Genomic DNA, 18,381 nt, shown 5'->3' with positions numbered 1-18,381 from the left:
TGCAATCCAAAGCCCTGTGGTCTGAAAGGACTTTGGGAGTACAGATTAGTCCAGGATTGAGCTGAACATTCCTCTGCCATCATGCACCCCGGATACCAGGAGGACACTTGTGAGAGACTGAACTGTGAAAGGGCAACGACTCCAAACATTCTCCCATTTGTGGAGATGCCAGAGTGCTTTGTGGAAATGGAGGAGAGCTTTCGGATGTGTAATGGCCAATCTCTGATCTGATATGACCAAGACTTTCTTGAGGCCTATGGGTGATGAGATCTTCCTACTCTTGTCAGAATACTGTAGATAAAAACCAAAATGACCACATACCTACTTGCCTGTGCAATCACATTTTTCTACAATGTGAAAACCAAGGTTCACTTTCTTGGTAAAATTTAAAAAGTTTAATAAAGACAATAAGAGACATAGATAATACAGCAAAGAGTAATGGCTCTGCCAAGAGCACTTTTGGTGTCTTGGGAATACCTTTTATATCATTGCTATATCAATGCTATATATAGCATTTCTATCGCATAGACTTCATGCATATTCAAACTTTTCCAAGAACTATTTTGCATGGCCACTCCTTGGGTCTGCCTTTTTAGAGCATGTGCATTTCTTGGCTTGCAGTTTTAATTCCTTTCTTATCTTTTAATTTGGGCTTTGGCTCCTTCTTTCTACAGGGTGTGAGCGTTGATAGCAGTCTGGGCCCCATCATCTGTTCACTGGAGGTTATCCTAACTGCTTAGGCAGTTAAAGTGTTATATTGACCTACACCTAAATTCTTGCTAATAACAGGAGAAAAAGAAAAAAACTACATTCACACAACAAAGCCATTCTAACATTATACATATAACATTCATCTTAATACTTGCGAAAAGCCAACATTACAATATGCATTTATAACATACAATAAACCCTACATGTGTATATTTACAAACACCAATCATTCAGTGTCATTTCACTCTAATCTGCCCTATTCTCTCTTAAAGAGAACCTGGGTTACTACTGCCTTTGAGGGTGGCTTGTAACAGCCCAAAGACAAAGCTGTCCAAAGACAGCTCTTGCTGCATAAATGAATCTTGCAGGGAGAAGAGGCGTCTCAGTCACTTTCCTCCCAGTGCCTTACTAGTGGGGACAAGGGGCAAAAATACAAGTCAGCAGAAAATAAAAAGATGGAGAAAAGAAGACGGAGAAAAGGGGAGGGAAATGAGATTAGTGTTAAAAAAATTGGAAGCTTCTTGGGGTGAGAATGATCAAAGGACAGACATCTACAATTCCTACTTTATATTATTATTGTTATTTTATTTTTCCACTTTTCTTTATTCCTTTCACTAACTGCAGCCTGTGCTTTTCAAGAGGAGGACAGGCGAGGCTAAGGTGTGGTACATGCTTCCATCATTTTGGTTCACAGCCTGAAGAGACAATTGTATTTGCAGCCTGAGGCAGAAGCAAAAGAAACAGCATAGCTGTTCCACTTGGAAAGGGAGAAAGCTTTCCATCACCACCTTAACTTCCAGTGCTAACAGGGGTTCACAGTGGGAAGAGATGGGAGGGAGTTAAGCTGCGGGCTGTGGGACATTTGGGCATGTGCCAACAGAAGCACATGGCAGTGCAAAGAGGAACATGGCAGGACACAGAGGCTCCTCACTGCCTGACCTTGGGGCGAGGAGGTGGCACCGGGCAGAGCCCTGCGGAGAGGAGCCTACTGGAAGCTGACAGACGGTGAACAGTGTGCCATCACCCCACAGAAGGACATTTAGAAAGCGTGTTGCTGACGTGGCAACATGGGATAGGTCACATAATGAAAATTACCACGTTAGGAAATACTGTGCCTTGAGAAAGTGTATAAAACCAGCTCGTTTCTTTGAATAAACGATTCAGATTCCCTGGCCGTCTGAGTCCGTGTCTCAGTCGGTACAGCCCACTGCCAGTCTGGCAGCACAAATGGCTTCTGGAAAGACAGCCTGGTTTATTTTCAAAGATATACTTGCAGCTGTGCTGCTGGCACATATTTATTATGTTCTGGAAGCGTAACAAACGCACGTCCTGAACACCAGAGGGCTGGACCTGGCCAGTTGCTGTGTTATGACTGTGGCAGCGGAGCCAGGGGTGGGAAGTATGTAAATTTTCTGCATCTAGATGTGGCGAGGTTTGTTAGCTTATTAGCAGAGTTAGAAACTTGTTTGTTTTTCCTTTGGCTGGCGGCCCGGGGCGGTTCCCCCCAGCCCCCGCTGCCGCTCCGGACCCGCCGGGGCTTTTCCCCCGTCCCCGCTCCTGCCGGGGCAGAGCCGAGCTCTGCCCATCCCGCGCCGCTGCTGCGGGGAGCCCGAGGGGGCGCTGCCGCCGCCATTACCCGCAGCCGTGGTCGCTCTGCGCTCCTCCGGTGCCGACACGGAGCCCCCGGTACCGCCCGGATCGTGGCAGGGCTGCCGCGATCCGCCCCAACCTCAGCACGGGGCTGCGGCCGCCGCCGCCGGGATTCAGCTCTCTCCTTGTGGCAGTGCGGGCTCCGGGGACGGACGCGGGAAACTCATCTCTGTTTTCCCGATCCCAGCGCGGGGCTGCTCCCGCCTCTGCCCGGCTCTTTCCGTTTCCTTGTGTCTCATCCAAAAGAGGTCGGGCCGCTGCCTTTGTCGCCTTCTCTTCCGCCCCGCGCGCGGCTCCGCGCCGCGGCTCCTCCCGCGGTTTTACTCCCTAATGCTTGGCGTTTGAAGATGTCCATGTATGTTATTTTTTATCTTAACCTGTTATTTTTTATCTTCCCCGATTTGCAGAAGGTTGGGGAACTGGCCAGCCGTGAATAGTAACTGGTCCTTTCTAAACTCCCACCCTCCAAAATACCCCGTTTGAAACAGAGAAATTAAGAATTAGGAATTAATTATAAAAATTGCCTTGAGTAAGAGAAGAGGCTACAAAACCCGTGTGAAATGCTGACTGCTCCCATAAGAGCAGGAAGAGAATAAAGACTACAGGATGAGATAAGGAGCTGGAATACCTGAACAGCATACGAGCATAAATGTGCCATAGGATGAGGAGGTTACTTGGATTCTTTTGGACCCCTAAGACAGAGGAAATGGAAAGAGGGGGATCAAAAGAACTGAAGGGAGCATGCGCAAAGAGACGAGGTAAAAAGTTCAGCTGAAGGAAAATTGCTGACTTCAGCCCCAAAGACCCCCAGAAGACCACCAGAGTGACCAACAAGGAGCAGTGTGCAGCTGCAAATAGGTGTGGAACTAATTTTAATATGAAGCGGGGACAGGCAGGGTTAGTGTCGTTCTAATTGGGAACGGCGGAAAGAACGACACGGACTCTCAAGGGAGTCAGAACAGGAGAAAATCTCTAGTTTATTGTTACAGTCATGTTATATAGACTAGTTTGTGAAGAGTACAGAAAGGAAACTCTTATTGGTTAGTGAAGTACTACATTACCATCATTGGTCAGTGGGGTTTACCACCCCCTGACCTTCTCCTGTAAGGAAAACACGGGAATCAGAAAACAGCACCTGCAGGCTGTTTTGTGTCTTTGAGGATTGTTTTGAATCCTCCCATGAATTTCCCAGGCTAGCTTCTCAGGCAGGCCTGTCAGGCCATGGGGCCTGCAGCTTGCTCCAAAGCTAGCATCCACAACTCACCTTTTCGGTTTAGGAAAAAAAAAAAAATAAAATGTACAGTGTTTGTAACATCCTGCTGGGCCCTTGCAGGAGAGAGAACAAACACGGCACAAGTGGTTTTTTTACTAGATATTGGAATGGATACTAATTTGGAATTTTGGTTTATGATTTTGATGTTTAAAGATTGTTTTCCTTGCAAGGATTTGATGGTTGAGTCAAATATTCTTAACTTAGTGAACTAATACAAAACATTGTTAGTCTGTTCAAACTGACAGTCTAACTTGTCAATATAGTAGTTTAAAAGAACACTAAAGTGGTCACGGTGAGCAAATTTGGGTCTCGCAGGGACCGCAGGACTTTGGTGCGGCTCACCCCCTGCAAGGCGGGGTGGGACGCGTGCTGGCCGGGGCACTGCTCGAGCCCCGGGACCGTCTCGCGGGGCGGCTCGGGTTCGCAGGAGAACCTGGCAGCACAAGGCTGGCAGAACTTGGCTTGGCGCCTGTAGCACGGTCCGCGCGTGCAGGCCGCGCTGACGGGCGCGGGGGGAGGCGAAGTTCGCTCCCCGTCCTCCCCGCCGCTTCCCCGCTGGAGCGCGAGCGAGCGGGGGGCAGCGGGGGTGTTGTGCAGGTCCTGCGGCTCCGCGCCGCCCCTCGCGGCTCGCTCCGCGCGGGGCGCACACGCGCGGGGCGCACACGCGCGGGACGCACACGCGCGGGGCAGCGGTGGGCGTCCGCGCGGGCTCTGCGGTCTCGCGCCGCTTCCCGCGGCACAGAAGAAAGGAGCTCAGAGGGCGCGCGCGCGCGAGCGAAAGGGGGGCCTGGGCTCTCCCCCCCCCTCCCCCGCCACTTTTCGGCCGGCACTTTGGATGGGTGTGTGGGGGGGGAATGCTCGCCACGGCTCTGGCCCCGGCTCCAGATCCGGGCTTCGGCTCGGCTTTTAGGGGGTTTTTGCAGCCGGCCGGAGCCAGGGGGCCCGGCTGGCCGCCCGGCCCGCGGCCGGTGGCGGCGGGCGGCGTCCTGAGTTAGCTTTTTCTTCCTTTTTTTCCACTTTTTCTCTCGTTTTTTTCTCGCCGCTGCTGCTGCTGCTGTGGGGACTCGGGGCACCGGCGGAGGCTCCACGGCGGCCGCTGGCAGCAGTGCTCGCAGCGCTGGTCCTGGAGGGGCCTGCGGAGACTCCGCGGAGGGCGCAGGCAAAGGCGGTTCTCGCGGCGCTGGCGATGGCGGCGCTTGTGGGTGCGGTAAAGGCAGAGCCGAGCGATTTTCGCTCTTCTGTTGTTTTTCTGCTGGTAAAACTTGCACGCCGAGCTCCGTGGAGGGCGGGCGCTCAAATTTTTCTGGAGAGGGAGCTCTCTGGCTCACGGATTGCTCCTGCCCGCTGCTAAAGTTCTTTAAAGGTCCGGGCAGAGCTGAAGGACTGCTACACAGTTCAGTTTCACTGTTTTTAGGCTGGCACTGTTCCAGTGCCTTAAAAATCACTCTCCAAGTTGCTGCTAAGCTGCACGCACTGGTATCTCCCGCAGCTAGCTTAGTCCACAGGTGGTCTCCCACTGACCACCAAATCTCAAGGTTAAACACATTATTCACAGTCACAGCAAATTCCTGCGCTTTCACCCAGTGGAACAAAGCGCGTATATCTTCTTCAGGAATACAGAGTCCCATGCTCAGCAAGGCGTCTTGCCATGCAAAGCTGACAAGTTGCTTATCAGCTAAATCACAGTTCTTCATTATGAAAAAATTTTTTATCTTGGCGGCTCCGCGAATGCAATTATGCAAACGCTATCGGCTTGGACCCGGGATTTCAAGCTCTGCTTCACCAAGATAGCCGTTCCAAGCCCGCTCTCTGGCAGGCTCCACTATCCCGTTGGTTAAAAACCAGCTTCCTCTTGGAAAGCCCGGGAGAATTCCACTTTCCCCTCTAGGGGGAAGGGCCGGTGTTTTTCCCGCTCGCTGCTTACCCTCAGGGGATTAGCAGATGTCTTCACGTCGGTTGTTTCTGACCTCGGGGGTCGGCTGCACATCACGTCGGATTACCAGACCTCGGAGGGTCGGTCCGTCATCACGCGGGGTCACCAGATGTCGTTCTAATTGGGAACGGCGGAAAGAACGACACGGACTCTCAAGGGAGTCAGAACAGGAGAAAATCTCTAGTTTATTGTTACAGTCATGTTATATAGACTAGTTTGTGAAGAGTACAGAAAGGAAACTCTTATTGGTTAGTGAAGTACTACATTACCATCATTGGTCAGTGGGGTTTACCACCCCCTGACCTTCTCCTGTAAGGAAAACACGGGAATCAGAAAACAGCACCTGCAGGCTGTTTTGTGTCTTTGAGGATTGTTTTGAATCCTCCCATGAATTTCCCAGGCTAGCTTCTCAGGCAGGCCTGTCAGGCCATGGGGCCTGCAGCTTGCTCCAAAGCTAGCATCCACAGGGTTAGCAAATGAATATGTATTAGGTGTACTGTGTAACCCTAGTTTGTAGAGAATAAAAAGGGAGAAACAAGTCTCCAAGCTGTGCATGCCTTTGAGGAGATATCCCCCATGCACCTCAGTGCTGAATAAATTCATACCTACTCTTATAACTACGCTGCGAGTTATAGAGTTCTTTCTATCCACATATCACGTTAAAAGAAGCAGCCTGAATATTTTGTCTCTTTCTCCTGGAGTTTCCCTTTGCAGAAATAAAGCTGTGAAACAGAACCCAGAAGAAAGGTCCCCCCTCATTTCTTTGCTCATTCGAGGACTTGTGCTCAAGGTGAGCTGGTGAGCTCAAATCCTGGTCCAGAGCCAAACAAAAGTTCTGGCTAGGACCCCTCCTGGCCCTGAGCTGGAGAGAAAAGAAAACCCATATTTGAGCCAGCCAGGGAGCTCTGGCCCAGGTCATCTTGACAGTTACAGTTATAGTGGGAATTTTCACGTTGATGTCTGAAATTCTTTTTGTTGATGCAAGTGAAGTTTGCGAAGATTGTGTCATGAATATTTATATTAATGCTAATTACCTTAGCTAAGAGTTGAGAACAGTTACATCTCCTTCTAACAGAAGTCTGTCTTTGGAATCTGTGATGTCTCTGAAGCTTTTCTTTTCTGCTAGACTGGGGAAGACAGTCCTGGACAAGACCTTTGGACATAGTTGTTTGCCTACTTAGGTAAAGCCTTTGTCAAGATGTTCTTCACCTCTGTTTCTGAATGTGTAGCTGAAGGGGTTTAGCTTCAGGGTTACAGCTGTGTTTAAGATGGTGACTGTTCTGATCAGTTCCAGTGAAGCTTTGATAGATGGCTTGATGTGGAGAAAGATGGTGGAGCAGTACCAAATAATTACTATCATGAGATGGGAAGAAGTGGCGGAGGATCATCACTGGCCTTGAGTGTGAGATCTTCAGTACAGTGGAGATGATAGAAATAAAGGAGGTCAGGGTAAGGACACAGGGGCCGAGGATGACAATGGCAAACAGGACAAAGCACACCAGCTCAATGAGTGTGATATCTGTGCAGGAAAGGGTAATCCAGGGGGAGGTATCACAGAAGAAATGGTTGACAACATTAGAAACACAGAAAGACAACCTGGCACAGAAAGACATAGCTGCTGATATGACCAGGAAACCACCCACTATCAGCCCCCTGGACAGAGTGCTGGTCATGATGCTGCTGTAGCTCAGGGGGTAACAAACAGCTAATTAGTGAGCATATGCCACGACTGCAAGGAATAAATATTCTGTACAACCAAACAAGAAGACAAAGTGCATCTGAAGGAGGTAACCTGTGAAGGAAATGGACTGGCTTTGTAACACAAGATTGGCAGTGTCTTTGGGATGTAGGCAGAGGTGAACCAGATCTCCTGGAAGGCAAAATTACAGAGAAAATAGTACCTAGGGTAGTGGAGTTGATGGAAAGTACTCATGAGCACAATAATGCTGAGATTGCCCATGACTCAGAACATACACAGAGAGGAAGAAGACAAACAGGAATATTTACAGGTGTTGAGAACCAGGGAATCCAAACAGGATAAACTCCTTCACCTGGGTTGACTTCTGTTGCACATCCAGCAACACAGACTGCAGATTGCAGGGGCTGGGCATGCAGAAAGCAGAGGCAACTGTGGAGAAACCTGACTCACTCTCCCTTGGTCTTGAGGGGATCAAGGACAGCTTACATTCAGAGCATACATCTCACAGAGGCTGATACCTGTTCCAGCCTATCATGGCTTTGGCACTTTCATATGAGATGAGACGATGATGTCCTCTTAATCAGAGCTGGTCAAAGTCAGGGGAGAGAAATGGGCACTTCAAGGATGCAGCTGTTTCCCCACCAAACCCTTTCCTGCTTCTGGGTGTAATAAATGGAATTGATTTGTGCTAACTGAATTGTAATTATTTGGAAAGTTATTATTAAAAGCAATCAAAAGAATCAGTGTTACAAAGCAGATGTACCCCTTTACAGATATTACATATTAAAATTAAGGTACAGGATGTAGTGTGGAAGATAGGTGATATCCCAAGACAAAAATGACCTTGAAATGGACAAAATTAGAACGACTTTAGGCATAGGACCTAAAATTCATTAAATGTGAGAGGGATGACGGGTTTGTCTTCACAAACAAGCTGTGGGTCTGCTGATAAGATGAAACTGTCACTGAGAGATAACAGAAACAATGGGATGGATTCCACTGAAAGATGAAAGAGGCACTGAAGAAGCACCATGAATTCCACAAGAGTTAAGAATTAAGAAGGGATTATGCATTGGGGGTGGGGGAGAAGGTATCCCAGGTATCAGGCGTTCTGGGAAGCCTGTACCTCTCAAGTACCTCAGCCTATGGGGAAAGAGAGAAGGGACAAGCGGCCGGGAATTAGGATAAAAAGGAGGCTGCGCCCTCCAAAAATTTGAGAGACCCCAGGGGAACGCCCCATGGCCTCTCCCTTTATTTGAATAAAGAAAAATGACTCCTCTGTCTCCTTTTTGGACATAAACCTCTGGTGTTTGTGGATTAATTTTCCTGACAAATGTAAGACTAATTAATAGACTTACATAACACAACGCTTAGTATGCACACGCCAACCTCTGAGGCCATCCAGAGGACAGCAAGGATGAGTGTAAGCCTTCATCCAAAAGACCCCCAAAAGAAGACTGAAGACCCCCTAACAACAAGTGAGGCATGTGCCATGAGGAATAGTGTTGTAAAGTCAGAAAAAATCAGACATAGGAGGAAATTTATGGGAAACATTAATGAATATGTATAAGCATACAATATATAAGTTTAGCTTGAAGTGCTTTGTTTTGTATGTGAGGCAGGGTGGGGAATCCCCTCTGTACCCTGGTCAGTTTGGTACATGAGGTGAGGTAACAAGCCCTCTCCATGCCCCGGTCGTTTTGCTTATGCTTTAATTATGCTTAATTACTGGCAGATTACATATATGAGTTGCATTTTTTTGCTAAATTGTATTCTTTTACTAAACTGTATTCTTGTAAACCAAATTACTATTCAATTTACTAAATTGTATTTGCCGCGGCGGCGGAAAGCCCGGAGCACCGCGACTTCTCCAGAAGCAGCCTTGAGAAAGGCTGGCCCGAAGCGCATGTGAGCAGCTTCGAGCAGTCGAGTGATTCCAGCTCAGCTCAGTAATAGTATAGTGATTTCAGCTCAGCTCAGCTCGGCAGCAGCGGCGGCAGGCAACACAGGAAGCAGGGACGAGACAGCTGGTCCAGCGTTCCACCGAGGCACAAGCCTTTATTTAGGCAAAGCTTCAGCGAAGGGTGCCGGTAACAGCGAATCTCTCGAACAGAGGAAAAGCTGGGATATTTATGGGGAAGGAGAGGGGCGGGGGGAAGCCCGAGATACCTGTATCGGGGTGGGACAGCAGGGGGGAACACCAATGAAACACAACAGTTTAACATAACTAACTCAAAGACCCCTGGGAGCGACATTGTGTCGCTCTTACAGAGAAGTATCTCCTCTCCAGGGGAGGGCCAGTATCTCGGGCCCAGCGGGCTCCTCCGTACCCACAGTATTCACTTTTAATTACATTGTTATTAACTCAAGGGACCTAGTTGTCTGAAATTACAACAGTAATTACAACTCTCTTAGATTTGACAAAGTTGTAGAGAATAACAGTTGCAAAATTGCAACAAGATTACAGAGTTTAATGGAAGACCTTTTAGAAGAGAAGTAGCTTTGCTTTAAAACTGAACTGAAGGAGAAAGAATTTCCCTCACGCACATACACTCTGTCTTGCTCCCTAGTCTCTGGGAAGGCATCTCCAAGGAAACTGCCCAACAGCCAGGCACCATGATTCACCTCATCTGTTAGGCTTCCAGATCCCCTCTGATGACACCCAAGGTGAGGAATGCCAGGATTTTCATCACTCCCACACTACCTGGACTCTTCCTAGGCTGGTAGTCATGTTCAGGTTTTGAGTCTCTCTTCTAGTATCTCTCAGGTAGAGGCACCTCTCCCAGAGGTGCTTGACTCCCATCTCTGAGACAGACTGGCTTTGCTGTTCTTTGCCTTCTTGTCTGGGTGTGTTGTAATTCCTGCCCAGTTCTTTACCTTCCCAGCCTCAACACTTAATAGTTTGAGGATTTCTTCCAGTCTGACTGTTGATTTCCCCACCCCTCCCCCATCCTTCCCTGTTCCATTATCTGGGTATCCTGAGAAACTGCACTTGACATGCAGGGATCCTTTGCTGGACTGCTAATCTGGCTGCCATCAGCATGTGCTGCTTTTGGAAGTATTCTGCTTTTTGTTTCTCCTCATGATTCCACAGTTGTACATGAGCATTCCTTCAACCCTATGAGGAGCAAGTAATGCAAGTAAAGAAGCACCATCCTGGTGATCAAAAAAAGAGATTTTGACTCACTTGTTAAATGTCTGTTTCTAGGAAGTCACCAAAACTTGATACAATTAGTTTTCAGGGTTGATTTTCAGTGTTGATTTTGTCGTGATTTTGTGTAGATTTCACTGTGGAAACATCTTGATGAAAGGCTGTAAAACACACAGACCTCAGGCATGAGACAGGCTGAAGATGGAACTCACCTGTATTTAGCCATCAAAACCTGATGCTAATATTACAGCAACATGGTGGTTTCTGTGGCTTGAAAACACTGTTCCTGTCACACTATTGCCGCAGTACAGCCAGCCTGGGCTGGACAAAGTGAATCTGACCATAACACAAATCCAGTTTGGCTGGCCTGGTTCATACCTGAACATGTCCCTGGATAAGTTACAGGGGACCCTTGGCCAGCCCCATTCAAGCTGAGAAGTGAGCCAGAGATCACTGGCCAGAGATCTGGGTGGAGAGAGATCCCACCCAATAGGTATCTAAGCCTGGGAGTTTTGAATTGAGTATGAAAGTGAGCTCTGCACAATAAACAAGGGTGTTCTGTTTTATGAGCATCTGGTTCACAAGTGGTGGATTTTCATCTCCCCACTGTTATAAACGAAATTAGAATTTTGACAACTAGGTCCCTTATGTTAATGGCAGTTTAATTAAAAATGAATACAGTTTAGTAAATTGTATAGTAATTTGGTACACAAGAATACAGTTTAGTAAAATAATACAATTTAATAAAAAAAATACAATTTATATATATATAATTTGCCAGTAATTAAGTATGATTAAAGCATAAGCAAAACCGACTGGGATACGAGGAGGGCTTGTTACCCCACCTCATGTACAAAACCGACCAGGGTACAGAGGCTTCCCACCCTGCCTCACATACAAAACAAAGCACTTCAAGCTAAACTTATATACTGTATGCTTATACATATTCATTAATGTTTTCTGTAAGTTTCCTCCTCTTTCCGATTTTTCTGACTTTACATCACTTTTCTTCACAGCGCATGCCTCACTTGTTGGTAGGGGGTCTTCAGTCTTCTTTTGGTGGTCTTTTGGCAAAGGCTTCTCCTCTTCCTCGTTGTCCTTTGGATAACCTTACAGGTTTGCACGTGCGTACTAAGCATTGTGTTATGTTAGTCTACTAATTAGTCTTATATTTACTGATTTTTAGGCCCAATGCCTAAAGTTGTTCTAATTTTGTCCATCGCAAGGCCGTTTTGATCTTGGGACGTCACTTATCTTCCAAACTACATCCTGCACCTCGATTTTGACATGTAACATCTGTAAAGGAGTACATCTGCCTTGTAACACTGATTCTTTTGATGGCTTCTAATAATATCTTTAATAACAGTTACAATTTAGTTAGCACGAATCAATTCCATTTATTACACCACCCATGACCGGAACGATACACATGGAGCCCGGGCTGAGGACAGAGTCTTTCCCACGAGCAGAGTGAGGGGGGAGACAGGGACTGAGCAAGAGCCTGAACAAAATATTGAAAAGGTGGAAAAAAGAGGCAAGGAGTGTGAGCTGCCCCCCGCCCAGGGAAGCAAAGATTTAGTTTCAGAGAAGCATTGTTAAAATGAGAGGCGTGGCTTTAAAGCCCAGGAAGAGTAACTTCCATCCCTCTGCCTCGGGGGATGTGCCCGGTGAGCCCAGGAAGAGTCGTCCCTCCCCGGACCCTCGTGGGGTGTCAGCCCAGGGTGCTCTGATCAGTTCCGTGCCCCGGGGGTTTCTCCCTTGCCGTGTCCTTGTTAGTTCCCGATCTTAAACTCCACCCTGGCCCTGCCCCATAAAACCCCCACCGTGCTTCTGTTCTGGGCTTTCTATCTCCGGATTTAAGCCGAGTTTGTTCCTGTGTTGAATAAAATTGTTTCCTGAGCTTAACCAAGCAGAAGCCCATCTTGTTGAGTCACATGTTGGTCACCAGAATCCACAACATCCCTGGACTTGATCCTGCACCTGCAAAATGAAGCAAAGGAGAGCCCGATCTAGAGCGAAAAGCTGGAAAAAACAGGTGAGGAGAGCCTGATCTACAGTGAAAAGCTGAAACGAGGCGTGCAGAAAAAGCCGTCTAAAAGACACAGCGCCGAGAGCTGTTTGCGGTGAAAAAATAACTCAAAAACTGGAATATTTCTTGACTTACTCTTAAAAATAGAAGAAAATACTCATCAGAGCTACGGGAGCCTGGATATCAACTCAACCACCTCCAGTTTTGAAGGCATGGTCGCTTTTTTACAAGAATGGGACTTCGAATATGATAAAGATGCATTATTAGCTTTAATAACGTAGGGAAAAAAAACCCCACGGTTTGGACACAACCAAAGAGGATTCTCTTGATATAAATACCTGGGAATGAACTAGACAATTTATACTTCGGGCAGCCTCAAGGGGAGACGAAAACACTGTGAAAGTTTTAAAGCCATGTGTTGAGGGTTAGGTGGGAATTTTTACCCATTATGTGCTGGGAAACCTAACTACCGGTACTTAAGGGTGCTCACAAAGGACAAAGAGTAGCCGGGCCCAGGGTGGCGGGGAAGGGGGCAGAAAAAGGAGGGTGGGGACAGTTTTTGGCTGGCTTTTTCCTCGGCTTCGGGGAAGAAGGACGTTCGTGCGCTGGGTCGCGGAGCTGCTTCTTCTCCTTCTCCCCTCTTGGTTGGTGGCCTCGCACCTGCTGTCCTGCCAGGCATCGCCGTGGAGCTGCTGATACACCTCATCCACCAGCCCAGGATCTCAGCTCGTCCCTGCTGTTTCAGCCGACTGTTTCCTCGGAGCCCTGCAGGAGCACCGGGACTGACTGCCCGAGGGGTTTGTGAAAACAAAGCCTCTCCTCCATCCCGTCTCAGCCGAGAAAGCTGTCCCGGGGTCCCTGGTTCTGTTTTCTTGTTATTGCTGTAGTTATTGTTTGTTTGTTTACCTGGTTGTACTAGTAAAGAACTGTTATTCCTATCCCCAGATCTCTGCCTGAAAACCCCTTGATTTCAAAATGATAATAATTCGGAGGGAGGGGGTCTACATTCTTTCATCCCAAGGGAGGCTCCTGCTCTCCCTAGCAGACACCTGTCTTCTAGAACCAAGACACCATGGAGATTTAGTTTTGACTTAATGAGACAAATAAATACTGGTCTGCAAAACAAAAACAGAGCTCGGGAGGGGACGGGAGATGGGGACACACGTCTGAGCCCATGGGCACCACCGAACAGCTGCCCGGTGTGGCCGTGCCGCCCTGAGCGCTCCTCTCGCAGCGGGACCGCCGTGCAGCGAGCGGTTTGCTGCAGCCCCGCACGCCGGAGAGCACGGGCAGCGACCGGGCACAGCGAGCGGCCACAGCGAGCGGCCACAGCACAGCGGGCGGCCACAGCGGGCGAGCGGCCACAGCGAGCGAGCGGGCACACACAGCGAGCGGGCACAGCGAGCGGGCGGGCACAGCGAGCGAGCGGGCACAGCGAGCGAGCGGGCACACACAACGAGCGGGCACACACAGCGAGCGGGCACAGCGAGCGGGCACAGCGAGCGGGCGGGCACAGCGAGCGAGCGGGCACGCACAGCGAGCGGGCGGGCACACACAACGAGCGGGCACAGCGAGCGGGCACGCACAGCGAGCGAGCGGGCACAGCGAGCGGCCCCACAGCGAGCGAGCGGGCACAGCGAGCGGCCCCACAGCGAGCGAGCGGCCACAGCGAGCGGCCACACACAGCGAGCGGCCACAGCGAGCGAGCGAGCGGCGCCACAGCGGGCGGACACAGCACAGCGGGCGGCACCGAGCTGAACTGCCCCCGCCACGGGGCTGGACCCCGAGCAGCACCGACAGCTGGGGGAACCATAACCAACCGTGACCAGCAGCTGCCCCGACCTGCAGTGCAGCGCCACATCTCCCTGCAGCTGCACGGAGCTGCTGCCCCAGCTGGCGGAACGCCGCCCTTTCAGCCCCGCAGTTCGCGGCCACGCCGCAGCCCCCGCCATGTCGGGGACCTCCCGTCAGCCATTGCGGCCGGCCCCGCCCCTCGGCACCATGGAAACACCCGCGCCGCCCCTGCCCGGAGCTGATTGGCTCAGCCCAGAAGCCACGCCCACAGCCCCACCCCTCTGCTCACGCCTCCTGCCGCCACTGCGGGGGCGTGGCCCGAGGTGACGTCACACGGAGGCGTGCCCGGGCTCGTACCCGGAAATGCACCGGAAGCAGGAAGCAGCGTCCCGGCCCCGCGCTGCCGCAGCTCCCGTGCGGCTGCAGCCGGGGCTCCCACAGCCCCAGGGCGCCACATCGGAGATGGAAACACGAGATCCCTATGGAGGGAAACCACGTCTTCACGCTGCTACCAGCCCCAGAGAAAAAACCCCTACAACCCTGCTGACACCAGCTCAAGCTCCATCACCACTCCTGTCAAACACCCCCCTAACACATGTTCAGTCTACGAGCCCTAATGGAAAATGCAGACATGTCTACTCCAACAGGTATTCAAGCTTGAAACAAAAACTTTTTTATATATATGAATGAGAACTTTTGATCTGTATTACAGTGTTTATTATAATTGTTAAATTGTATCCTACAAGAACTATTAATCAGAGGATATAACAGTGGTCCCTTAAAAAGAACTAGACACCCTAAAATCATTAGTACAAGAACAGCTGACTCAAGGACACATAGAGACATCTATAAGCCCTTGGAAAACCCCGGTATTTGTCATAAAAAAGAAATCTGGTGAATGGAGGTTTCTCCATGACCTAAGGAAAATCAATTCTGTGATGGAGAGCATGGGCACATTGCAAACTAATATGCCATCTCCTACCATGATACCTATCTCCTAGGACATTCTGATTGTGGACTTAAGACCCAAACAATTAACCACAGAGGCAAAAGCTGCTCTCAAAACAGTAGAGCAAGCTATCTCAAACAGACAAGTCCACCAGATATACCCAGAGGTGTGTACCACTGTAAATCATCACCCTACTTGTATTATAAGGCAGTGGAATACTCACTAGCCTGATCCTCTGCACATCCTGGAGAAGATATTTTTACATCATCAACCAAAAAAAGTAGCACACCACACTGGTATTCCCTAATTAACAACGGACAAATCATCATGGAAAGAACACACGGCACTTTAAAACATGTTCTCAAGAAACAAAACGGAGGACTGTCTGGTGAGACCCCACAGAGCAAGGTACCTAAGGCTATTTATACACTAAATCATTTAACAGTATCAGAAAAGTCCCAGAACCCAGTCATTTCAAATCACTTTCTATCACTACAACCATCTGGAGATGAACAGTTGCTTAAGGCCAAGGTAATGGTGAAAGATCTCATTAATGAGTGGGGAGGCCTGTGGAACATCACCCGGGGATGGGGATGTGGCTGTGTTTCCATGGCATTTCGGAATACCCAGGAACACATTGGGTACCTGCCAGATGTGTCTGTCCTGCCTAGGACCACAAGCTGCACCCTCCTGATGGCCCCTCAACAGACATGCTGGAGCAGAATGAAGAGTAATCAGAATAACCTATTCATGTATCTCATGAAAATCTGGGACTCTTGAAAAGACAGTTCATTCGAAAATTCTATTTGTTTACAAATTGTTTTTCTATTAAATTAGTTTTTTCTCACAGTTCTAAAGGTTGAATTTTTTGTTTTTTGTTTGTAGAGTCAAGGTATAATCCCAGTTCTAAATGATTTCTTGTTGTTTAGTGTTAAGTTGTAACTATAAGTAGTTAGCCTGTGGCATGTTAGCTTGAAGGATTGTGATCTCACCTGCCAGCTCCTGGGAGTGGGTGCTGCAAACTCCATTTAGTACATGAAACACATTGCTAGCTGAGGGGAACTAGATCTGTCAAATTAAGTGGAAAATCTCATTCAAATTAAATCCAAGCAGTCTCCTGTCACCCTGTCTGCAATGGGCCCCTGCAGATAGGATAACAGAGAGCATTTTACATTTTTTAATTTAACCAAAGAGGGTGAATTATCACAGTATTGCCGCAGTACAGCTGGCCTGGACTGGACAAAGTGAATCTGACCATAACACAAATCCAGTTTGGCTGGCCTGGTTCATACCTGAACATGTCCCTGGATAAGTTACAGGGGACCCTTGGCCAGCCCCATTCAAGCTGAGAAGTGAGCCAGAGATCACTGGCCAGAGATCTGGGTGGAGAGAGATCCCACCCAATAGCTATCTAAGCCTGGGAGTTTTGAATTGAGTATGAAAGTGAGCTCTGCACAATAAACAAGGCTGTTCTGTTTTATGAGCATCTGGTTCACAAGTGGTGGATTTTCATCTCCCCACACGCTACCCGAATGATACATTCAATTTCTGTAAACATTACAGGGGAGACAGAAGGTGGAGAAAAGGTGTTTGCTGCCAAGAAAAGCCTTTGCTGAGGAAAGGTTCATGGATAAAAGGGTCCAGTGTCAGGAGTTTCCAGCTGATCAGCACCACTCCAGTTGTGGGGTCTGGTGAATGGGGAATCACTCTGAGTATGATAAGCTTTCACACAAATAGGTGGGAGCCTTCTCTTTGGGCTAGTCTTCTCATGACCTGCAATGGGATACCCTTAGGCCTGAGAGATACAGTTTTATCCTGAGAGCCATGTGAAGGGACTCTCTGAGGGTTGTCATGGTCTGTAGGTCCTACTGCATCCCTAAAACTCTGCATGTTCCACAGGTAGAGCAGCAGTTTCTGGGAGTGCGGTCCTAAGAGATGAGGCTGTGGGGGTACAACACATGAGGAGGCCTGACCTGTTCACAGCCCTGAGAGCTTCTGCTGCTGGCACCTCCGGGGAGGGAGGGCCGCTTCCATGTGTCACAGCCTTTTTACTGCTCCCCTTTGGCGCTGGGCCAGTGGCCCCTGTGTTCCCAACACCTGCTACGCTCAGCCTCCAGCTGAGGGATGGGAGAAAGGGTTACCCTTTGGGCTGGGATTGGCACCTGTCCCTGGACTGTCCCTGTCTGCCTACATTCTGTCATCCAGAAGTTTGTGCCTCTGATTTTCTATTCTAATCTGGGTGTAGGGACACCTTGGTGTCCTGGAACAGCTTTATCACCATCAGCTCTCAGCAGACCTTGTTAAAACATCCTTACATCACCTCACCCTTTACACGGTATGTGATTTACCCCCAGGAATTTCAGAGTGCAGGAACTGTGGTGAGTTCATTCTTGCCTGAAATTCTCCACAGAGCCAGAGTCTGGGTGGTAGGTGAGGCTGTCCTCTGGGAAGGATTCCAGAAATCATGGCTTTAATGAGCACAAGAGGAAATTGTTTAATTTTTTTGTCAGTTTAAGCCTAAGAAGTTAAATTGGTCTGTGTGAAATGAGCGTGATCCACCTCCACCTCTGCTGGGGAATCCAACACTGTCCCACTTGAGGTAGCACAACAGTCCCTGAGGCAAAGTAGTTTCCAGGCAGCCTGAAGCTGGTTGTTTTCCTGCTCAGGCAACAAGGACTAAGCTGTATCTAGTGAGATCTCTTCTGTCACCGACCCCTGCCAGAGCACAACGAACACAGCCTGGGAATGCCCTGTGGGGGCTTCATGTCTGTCCTGTAAGTTCACCTCCATGCAGGGTGTCCTGGTTCTGGCCAGGAGAGGGGCTATTTTTGCAGTAGCCAGGAGTGGCCATGTCCAGGACCCTGATGTTATTTTATACCACATCACATCATTGCTAGGGACAGGGGAAAGGGACCGTCTTCCAAGGGCTTCCTTCCAGTTGAGAAAACATCTGTTGTATCTATTAGCGGGGAGTTTTCCCATGTGAATAATTTCTTTTAACTTTCATTATTAGTATTGTTGCTGCTACTGTTCGTTTCTTATCTCCTTGCTGTTTCCAGTGAATTGCTCAACCTGGTATCTTTACCTTTTGTAGCTCCACCTGGAGAGGGGAGGGGCACATGGTTTTAGTGGAAATACTACCTTGGAGAATGCTATTTCTAACCATGACACAGCATCAGGAGAAATCAAAAT

At 48.9% G+C, this 18,381-nt stretch overlaps 1 long non-coding RNA gene and 1 pseudogene across 2 annotated transcripts; both read right to left on the bottom strand.

The window, feature by feature from the left end:
• Window positions 1-6,247: 6,247 nt before the first annotated feature.
• On the bottom strand, window positions 6,248-7,842 carry LOC131585492 (olfactory receptor 6F1-like; annotated as a pseudogene).
• A 3,216-nt stretch (window positions 7,843-11,058) lies between these two features.
• LOC131585497 (uncharacterized) lies at window positions 11,059-14,438 on the bottom strand. Of its 2 annotated transcripts, XR_009278968.1 has the most exons (3): window positions 14,289-14,438; window positions 12,241-12,397; window positions 11,059-11,713 (listed from the first exon to the last, which is right to left on the bottom strand). It is a non-coding gene; the product is annotated as an uncharacterized LOC131585497 (long non-coding RNA). The 2 variants fall into 2 exon arrangements; XR_009278967.1 differs by having other exon boundaries at window positions 11,059-12,397.
• Window positions 14,439-18,381: the final 3,943 nt, after the last annotated feature.

Source organism: Poecile atricapillus, chromosome 16, assembly GCF_030490865.1.
Source record: "Poecile atricapillus isolate bPoeAtr1 chromosome 16, bPoeAtr1.hap1, whole genome shotgun sequence".
In the NCBI taxonomy this organism is placed as follows: Eukaryota; Metazoa; Chordata; class Aves; order Passeriformes; family Paridae; genus Poecile; species Poecile atricapillus.
This window is presented reverse-complemented; position numbering and strand designations above follow the sequence as displayed.